Here is an 8,878-nt window from a genome sequence, read left to right as displayed (position 1 = left end):
AAAATGGGAATTCCAGAGTCTTCCACAGTCCCTTGAGCAGGACTTTGCACTCAGCAGGCACTCAATACATGCTTGTTGAATAAAGTAGCTACTAATAGAGCCCTCACCTGGAGCCTAGAGAGCTTGTAAAGCATTTTCCCCTTCACTTCCTGCTGCAATTGATCAATGATCTATTTGCCCCTGGGCAGCCAGCCGTGAAGGAGTTTGAGCTGACTGGGGAAGAGTGAGGGTCTAGTTTTTAGAATTAGGCCTGTAGCACCTGTTGGAGAGGGCTGGGTAGTGCACCCTTGAAGGGATAAAACTCCCGTGGACTTATAGCCAGTTGGTGGGGCCATCACTCACCACAGAAGAAAGGAACAGCAAAAGGAAAGACAGTTATGGGGTCAGAGCTAAGCCTATGAGCTTCTGGTCAGGCTAATCATTCTGCACTCCTTCAAATTGATATTATTACAATTTTATTCAACTTTTGTTCAGAGGGCGGGCTGAGCCCAGGGATCAGAAGAGCTGAGGACTCCACTGACACACCCACTTCGCCAAACCAAAGCAGGTTTTGAGCCCACTCTTCTTAGAAGGCAGGTTTGGGGAGCTTGTATCCCTACAGAGCATGCATGCCCTCACTCCACCGTCTTCTCGCCCCATCCCATTCCTTTACATCCCAAGATACTTACCTAAGTATTCTTTTCAACACGTACAGCTGTATCCCTGGGAGCACTTCATCAGTACAATCACATTTGTCTCTTTGCATTTCTAGTGATGTTTTGGCATCCCTAGTAGACTAGCTCCCGGGGTAATCTTTTTAATCCAGAGTCTTCTCCTAATCTAGCTCCTTGGGAATCCAAGGGAAGAGGCACAGAGAAGGAGAGGGATGAATGGGAAGATGGAGGGGCATCCGTCCTACCAGAAAGGGAACCTGGGCAGGACTGCTGAAGGAAGCAACCCACAAGCTGCACCCCAGTGACCACACCCCACATTTGTTGACCACACTCTGCATGGACCACAACCTCCTGCTTTCCCCTCCCCCTACCCACTGAAACCACTGCTCAACCTCAACTGGACCATTGTGGGCCTATGCCTCCTACTCCAGTCAAAAAATGGTGCCCTGGACCCGGTGCTGCAGACCTCCTACCACTCCTGGAGCATAAAAAATCCACAGCAGCTCTGAGGGAAGATCCTCTTCACAGCATTTCCACCTCCACACTCTCGGACGAAATCAGCAAGAGAGAAACCTTGCTGATCTCTAAATAGGAACATGCCTGCAAGCCTGGGGCAGCCCCAGACCTCAGATGACCCAAGCCAGAGTGGAAGTTCCTTGAGGGCACAAACCCCATGTTGCATGTCTAGAACCTCCCTCAGTGCCCAGCAATGTTTGTGGTTGGTTGAGTAAGTGGATAGGAGACCATCTTTTTGACTCTTTTCTACTTCTGTTTCTTCTTCTCACACTTGCTTATGTCTTCCGGTCAACACCAGGCACCGCCCCAATGGGCTTCCCATGAGCTCTTCTCTTGGGCCCACCAGCCCGGACAGTGTCTGGTTTGTTGAACTCGCGGCTTTCATTTATGAAACCTGCCTGTGACGGGACAAATATGAATTATTCTTAAAATCATCTCATAAAAACAGAAAGCATCACTGTATCATATATGCAAATAAAAGATTAGCATGTACTGACTTACCTCAGACTGGTTATGTTCCCTTCATTTCTACCCAAGATCATTATTTAGGATTCTCAAAAGTTCTCTGCTTATGAAGGATCTGGGTTAAGATCTTGGGTGAAAGGAGTGATACAGAAGGAGGACTGGAGATAAAGTGTCAAACAAGCCCTGTGTGGGTCAGGATGGTAGGAGATTGGCTCCATTCAGGCCTTAGGTGAAATTGTCCAGGAGGCCAAGTCTGTCTTGAGAGCGCCTAGCTTCAGCTTTCTGTCCCTATCTCTCCCGTGGTCTGGCACCTATGTTTTCTGCCTTCAAGTCCAAGGTTTTTTCTGTCTCATGACCTATGGTGCCTGAACAAGTACCTTCCAAAGATCAACCCTCCAGCCAGAAGGAATGATACCACTTCCTGCTGGGAATTTCAGGCATCCTGAAAACTTGGTAGGATATATTTGGCAGGTTTGCAGGGGATTTTGGTAAGGGAAAGAAAGTTATCCTAAATCCTCACCAAGTTATTCCGAGTACAGAGCTCCCCTCTCCACCTTGGGGTCAGCCCAGATTTTAGGTGTAGGGTTGTTGCAATCCCCCCACATCCCACACCCCTATCCCCTCCACAAAAGAGTGTGGCTAGAAGGACCAAAGGATGACAAAGGTGGCCTGCCTGGCCCCTTGACTTTATCATTTCAGAAAATCAGCCTTGGGAACTTCCCTGGTGGCACAGTGGTTAAGACTCCACGCTCCCAGGGGGAGCAGGGGGACCGGCTTCGATCCCTGGCCAGGGAAGTGGATCCCACATGCATGCCGCAACTAAGAGTTTGCATGCTGCAACTAAGGAGCCCTTGAGCCGCAACTAAGGAGCCCACCTGCCGCAACTAGGATCTGGCACAACCAGATAAATAAATTAATTTAAAAAAACGTACTAAAAGAAAAAAGAAAACCAGCTTTGAGCATCACCCACAGTTAGAAGACATGGGCAACAGATGGCACGTGGAATTGGATGGTTGCGGGGAGTAGAGACGAGGGTGGGGGTGAGGGAGGGATATGTAGACCTCCAGCAGGTCCCTGGCCACTTTTGTAGAGGGCCTGTTCCGGGCCCTGTGCAAAGGCTATGGGAGGGCCACGTTGAGGGGAGTGAGACCACAAAGCGCCACTCAAGTTGGCCAGCCTCTGGTCATTCCTGTGTGGGGAAAGATTTCCATAGGATTACTTTTGTCCCAGGGAATCTTGGCCCTTTTTCCAGGTGACCTGGATGAACCCTCTTGACTGAGAGAGAATGACCTGGCTTGATTGTCCACACAACTGGGAACGGACACCTTAAATGTGTCATTAAAATTGTTCCAAGGCACTTTGCAGTGAACTGTGGGAGTCTGGGGAAGGAAGTACCCACCTGTGTCTGTTCCCTTGGCAGGGGGACTCAGTTTTAGGGGGACTGCATTTCAGGATGAATGATTTCCCTTTGCCATCTCCTTCCCCCTCTTCCCTTTTCCTTTCATTGTTTCCATCCCAACAGGAAGGATGGAAATCACTTCTCCCCAGCTCCCACAAATTGACTATTCCATTCATCTAACTCACTGCCTTCTCTACAACTAACTCAGAAAAGATGGCTAATGAGATGCCATAGCCTAAATCTATTTCCTTTCCTGAATTATTCTACCAGATAACTCCCCTCTTTGTGCATTTGTAATGTTTGGGCCATGGCTCCTGACTGGACACCAACAGCTAAGTCCTGTGAGGTAGAAGGGTGTTTTGGAGTCCAGTCATAGGCTGAAGTACTCCAGGTACTGTTCCCCTCCTCTCTTGTGACCATTCATTACTAATGAGTGCATTTTGTTCTATTGAGTGCAGCCTCAGAGTGCTTCACAACGTATAAATGGAAAATGTAACTTATAAATAGAAATTGGGCAGAGAGTAGGGAGGTTAGGAGTGATAGTTCATTCATTAACACATAGTTTTTGAGCAGTGATTTTAAGCAGGTCCCTGTGTTAAGTAGCAAGGGGGATGAAAAGATAGACCATTAGGCCCAGCAATATATAATGCTTTTTATTTAGCCCGATATATTGAAACATTATTATTTCAACATGGAATCAATATAAAAATGTTAATGAGCTATTTTACATTCTTTTGGAACTCAGGTGTATTTTGCACTTACAGCACATGTACAATTCAACTCAAACTAGTCACATTTCAAGTTCTCAAAAGCCACACGTGGACAGCACTGCTTTCAGGATCCCAGACATACGATTTGTGGACACACGTGCTCCCAGGGATTGCAAGGGTTAATTTAAAGCCGGCTGCCGCCATGGAACCAGTGGGCGTTGTGAGCATCGGCTCTGCGGAGCATGCCGGGAGTTGTAGTCCGCACTCTGTCCGTGGGGTCCGATGGGAGTTGTAGACAGAGGCCCTGTGGAGCATGCTGGAAGTTGTAGTCTGCGCCAGTCTGCGGAGGGGTCTGCGTATCATGGCCGCCTACACCGCGCTCTCGTACTCTTCCGCTTGGCAGCAGAAAGTTTCGGTTCTGTCCCAGCGTGGACCCACGAGCGCGTAAGTGTTGCGGATGGCCGTCCGGACTCATGGGGCACCTCTAGTTGCTGTCGTCTCCGGAGCGGAGAACTTCCCTCCAGGCGCGGCTTGTCACCTGTTGCCCTTACCGCCTCCGCCCTTATGCCGGGTGTCCCACAGACTCTGCCGGAGCCCTTGCCCAATGCCCTTGCCCAGCGGGCCTAGGAAGCACCTAGGGCCGGTGAATCTGACCCTGGAACCCAGGCTGCCTCTGGTAATCAGTTAGGAAGACAGACAGCCCCCCTCCCCCCTCCGCCCAAACACCAGTTCCAAAACACCCGACGGCCAAGGATCCCACATGTGTGGTCTCAGAACAAGTCTTGGAGTCTTTAAGCACAGGAGGGACAGGTCCCCGAGTTTCTGCTTGCATTGTCCAAGAAGCCGATAACCTGAAGAGGCGTATTTCCTGGCTCAGCTGGGCCGGGACAGCCCAGACCTTAACTTTGCAAAACTCCAAGACTTAACTTTGCCCGGGTCTCTCCCCTCTCGTAAGGGGACGGTTTGTTCATCCTGGGCCATCCCCAGGCCATGGCCCATTCTCTTTACCCAGTGTCTCTTGTGCTTTGGTGTAGGGTTTCGAGATAGCCCCCAGGTGCTTGTTCCTGAAACACCTGTGGATTTTTGGATTGTGGTGTGGCTGCACCGGACTTCGGCTAGGGTCCGTGATATGAAGAACCTAGGTCGGAGGGTGTAAGGGGAGGGCTGAATTTTACTTTTCCTCAGAAAAGCATGTGTGGTTGACACCTTAACCACGTGGCTCCCAGATAGTGCACTTGTGTCATCTGATGCCCCTTGTCACTCTTCACAGTTCCATCCGCTGCCCCCCTCCAGAGCAAAATAGAGCACTCTTTGAAACTACCGGTGTTGGCCGCAGCCTCTCTGTCCCTCTGCCTGTCTTACCACAGCAGTTTCCTTTCCCAACAGAGAAATGGGTCAGGGGCTCTTTGAGGGCAGAGGATCAGGCGTTAATCTGCTCACTGCTCTCCTGCCACTTCCAGCCTTGTGCTCTGTAGCAAGCTTAACTCCCCTGCCATCTGCCTAATGCGGGCTGCTGGGTATTGTAGCTGGGGAAGAGCTGTCACGCTGAGGTTCTGCTTTCAGTGGCTCCCACCCCTCTGAAGTGGGCCCATGTTGAGTAGATTCCACTTGACCCTCCCTCCCTTGAGAGCTACTGTTCAGAAATTATTGAATGCCCTGTACCAATTTTGAGCCGTTATTATTAATCACCCTGGAAATCAGAGTTAATTGTCTCAGTGATGGGACGGGGCCTTCTTTGATTGAAAGAACGTGAAAAGGCTGTAGGAAAAAGATTTTCTGTTTCTGTTAAAAGTGTTCTTTGCGTAATGCTTCATTTAGTTTTTAATTTGGGAAAACAAACATACAGAATCATTGAAAGAATTGTATAGAGAACATATACCCACCTGTTAGATTCTACAGTTAATATTTTACTCCAGTTATTTTTGTGTTGCTTTAGAGTCGATCCTCTAGCTACTCTTTGGATGGTCTTTGCTCCTTGTGACTGGTTTTGGGACACCAGCATGGGTTCAGGAGCCATGCTTTTAACCTGGTCCTTCTGGGATGGAATGGCCCCCACAGATGTTTGTGACAAGAGGAACCACCCAAAACAGCACAAGATCAGAGCAGTTGGTAACTTTGTCCCATGTTGGTCACTGAGACTGTGGGCTGCTGCCTCTAGAACATACAATAGGCACTCAAGAATGGCAGTCCCCGTCTTCCCTTTAGGGGAGAGGCTTGGCTAATGGGTAACCTGCATTTTCTGGTGATTCCAAGGACAGCTTTGGTGACTCAGAACCAAAGTGTCTTTAAACCTGAGGCAGAGGAAGCGTATTGTCTAGCTGTGGTGTCATGGTGAAAATCACTGATAGGAACTCAAAGTCTGGAGCCACATTCACTAGCCAGCCCAGGCAGCAGAGCAGGTAAGATTCGTTAACCAGAGGCCGCCTGTGAGCAGAGATGATTCGAGTTTGGCCTTGTGAACATCTGTTCACCTAGTGGATGGATGTCATTGTGTTGCTCAAAAGATAAACAATATTTCCTGTTTGTGATCTCAATGCCAGATTTTTTTTTTAAGCTTTTGGTTGGTTTAATAGCCTCTGTTTGAACACCTAAATCAATCAGTAGGGTGGGTTTGGAACTGTTTCCATGGGTCTCTGTTTATCATGCTGTTCTTAGATGTGTTACTGTACTGTCCTCATAAGAGCTTCGGCCTCAGAGTGCATGGGCTCCCTGGCTTTTACAGGATGAGGATGACAGAACTGTGCTGATTTGGGCAGGAGGTGTTTCTCCCTCTTCCTCACTTTGGAGCCAGTCAGCCTGGTGGTTTTAGTGGCCGCCGGTGGTCCTTGCTGTTCTCTGTGGCATTTGAAAGAAACCAGGTGCCTGTTTCTAGTTGGGTCAGATCCTCCTCACAGGGATGAGGATGTGCGTGCCGGTGTGTTTCGGAGGACAGACTTAAGGAGAGTCTGTGGTCTGGGTATAGTCCTGTGGCAGTGTGGCTGGTTTCAGAGCCCAAGGGCAGGTCCGGCTAACCATCTCAGGAGCCTGGGGTACTACACCCTTGGCCTGGGGCAGAAAACCGAGTTCGGGGAGCCCTTGGAATCCAGAAGAAAATCCTGAAGGGAAAAAGCATTCCAAGCAAGCCATCAGTCTGCAGAGGGCTAGGCCAAGAGGAGGATCCCTGTAAGAGGTCCAGGGTGGGCTGGCAACTGAACCAGAGGTGGCGGCTTAATGTGGAGCTGGAAAGAACTGTAGCCCCAGGTGCTCTTTCCAGGGCATCTACAGCCTGGGTCAGGAGCGGGGCCTAGAAGCCTCAGCCAAAGTTAACCACCGAGAATGTCTGTTCTTCTCCTTGCACACCTCCTCCGTGGAGGAAGGTAAAGGGTAACCTCTCCACTGTATCTGAAAACACACACACACACACACACACACACACACACACACACACACACACACACACACACACACACACACAGAGTAGGAAGAGGTCAGTACTTTGAACTAAATGTACCATGGGGCTCACCCAATCATGGCATAATCTTTATCGCATTATTTGTTACATGATAGGGAATGGAAATTTCACAAGATGAATCTGATTCTGCATTCTGAATAGGGTCCAGCTTGGCAGGACTCAGCTGTGATTGAGAGAAGAGAAGACACTTTCCTTGTCCATTGCTTCCTGGATGTTTTCTCTGGGCTTTCCAGTGGCAAGACCTCCGCCCTGCACCCCCAAATGTGGATATGTGGCTCCTTCCTGAGCAACTGCCCACCTTCGTAAAAAAGATAGCTTTCTCCAAGCCCAGAAGCAACACCGCACAGCCACAAATCCCTCTTGACCCTGCTCTCCTGGGTCAGCAGACTGGAATCGGGGCCAGTTTTGTGTATGTTCCAGGGGGAGTGACCAAGAGACCTGGAATTGTTGGTGGGAGGGAGGGGGCCAAGAGAAGTTTCAAGAAGTGATGGCAAAGTCTCAAGTCTTCATTCCCTTTAAGAAAGAGAAGATTACAAGCAAGGAGTGGTTTGGGCGAGATGACCCAGGCCTGCAGTTGGTCAGCCCTTTAATTATAGGTCTTTAATTATAATTGTGTCGCCTAATGAGCCTTTGTTCATGTGTGCTGAAATCTTGGCCTCTGAGCTGGCCTCTGATAAACTCTTGAGCACTCTCCTGGGCACCATCTAGAAGCTCTGGTGAGGGCAGTCTGCCTGACCACTGACCGTTTCAGCACTGAGCCCCGGGACCTCCAGGCCTTCACAGCTGCAGGTACCAGCCAAGTGCCCCCTTTCCATAGGTGGTAACTAGATAGATGCTGTTGGGTGTGCTGAACCAGGCCGAGGCAATGGACTCTTCGGAAAGGCTTCCTGCTTTTGACTGGTCTGAACTGTCCTTGTTAACATTCTTTCCCAGTCAGGGTGGAGTTGACAACGTGTATGCCCCAGCTTGTTTGGGAGTCGGGGAGGAGCCGACTGTATGGTGCCCTCTCTGGGTCATGTCTTAGCTGTTGTGTTGGGAGCAAGTATGGCAAATTTGGCAGGCAGGGCAGGGTTGTCTTCTATGCCCCAGACCTCCTCCTCCCCTTCTGATCCTTCTTTCCTTATGTGGCTACTCAGATGCTGTTGTCAGCTGAAAAAAAAATACACAACATGAGAGCCGTGGGTTAAGTTTTGTTAAGGGGGGGAAGGTCAGTATATATGGTTTTAGTGAAGGGGGTGCGTGCAGTCAGTCACACATTGTGGCAAGGCTTGCTGCTAGTCACGAGGAGCAGATGTCACTGTTAATGATTTGAGTGTTTTTCTGTATATGAGAAGATGGAAGAATTTAGGCTCGTAAAATCTTCTCCTGAAAATGTCGAACTATCGGAAGGCTTGTTCTGCCAGTTTTTCCCAGAGCACAGAGTGCCTCATTCCTGATCTCCACCCTGAACTCCTTTCAGGATGTCTTGAAGGTCAATGGCTGCAGTGGCTTAATCCTTGTAGAGGCAGATGGCAAGTGGCAATTTCAGCTGGCACTGTGTTTCTCCTGCCAGAGCCAGTTTGGGGGCAACATCATGAGTATTAGTCATTTGTACCATAGTGTAAAGAAGTTTCCATGAGTCAGCGTCTTCGTATCTTAATTTGGGACTGAACTGCCGTCTCTGTTGTTTAAGGCACATCTAGGC

At 49.4% G+C, this 8,878-nt stretch overlaps 1 protein-coding gene across 3 annotated transcripts in view; it reads left to right on the top strand.

Annotated features, from left to right (window-relative positions):
- Window positions 1–8,878, top strand: part of FYCO1 (FYVE and coiled-coil domain autophagy adaptor 1) — a 113,787-nt gene that overhangs the window by 23,864 nt on the left and 81,045 nt on the right. The window contains exon 1 of one of the 3 annotated variants that reach the window (XM_079933446.1): window positions 4,096–4,187. The exons of the other annotated variants lie outside the window; for them this stretch is intronic. The gene's annotated coding sequence lies outside the window, so the exon portion shown is untranslated. Of the gene's footprint in view, window positions 1–4,095; window positions 4,188–8,878 lie in introns of those variants that run through there. 3 annotated transcript variants of the gene reach the window in all.

Source organism: Stenella coeruleoalba (genome assembly GCF_951394435.1).
Source record: "Stenella coeruleoalba genome assembly, chromosome: 10".
Lineage (NCBI taxonomy): Eukaryota > Metazoa > Chordata > Mammalia > Artiodactyla > Delphinidae > Stenella > Stenella coeruleoalba.
The sequence above is the reverse complement of the archived record's forward strand: the minus strand, read 5'-3'. Positions and strand labels throughout refer to the sequence as shown.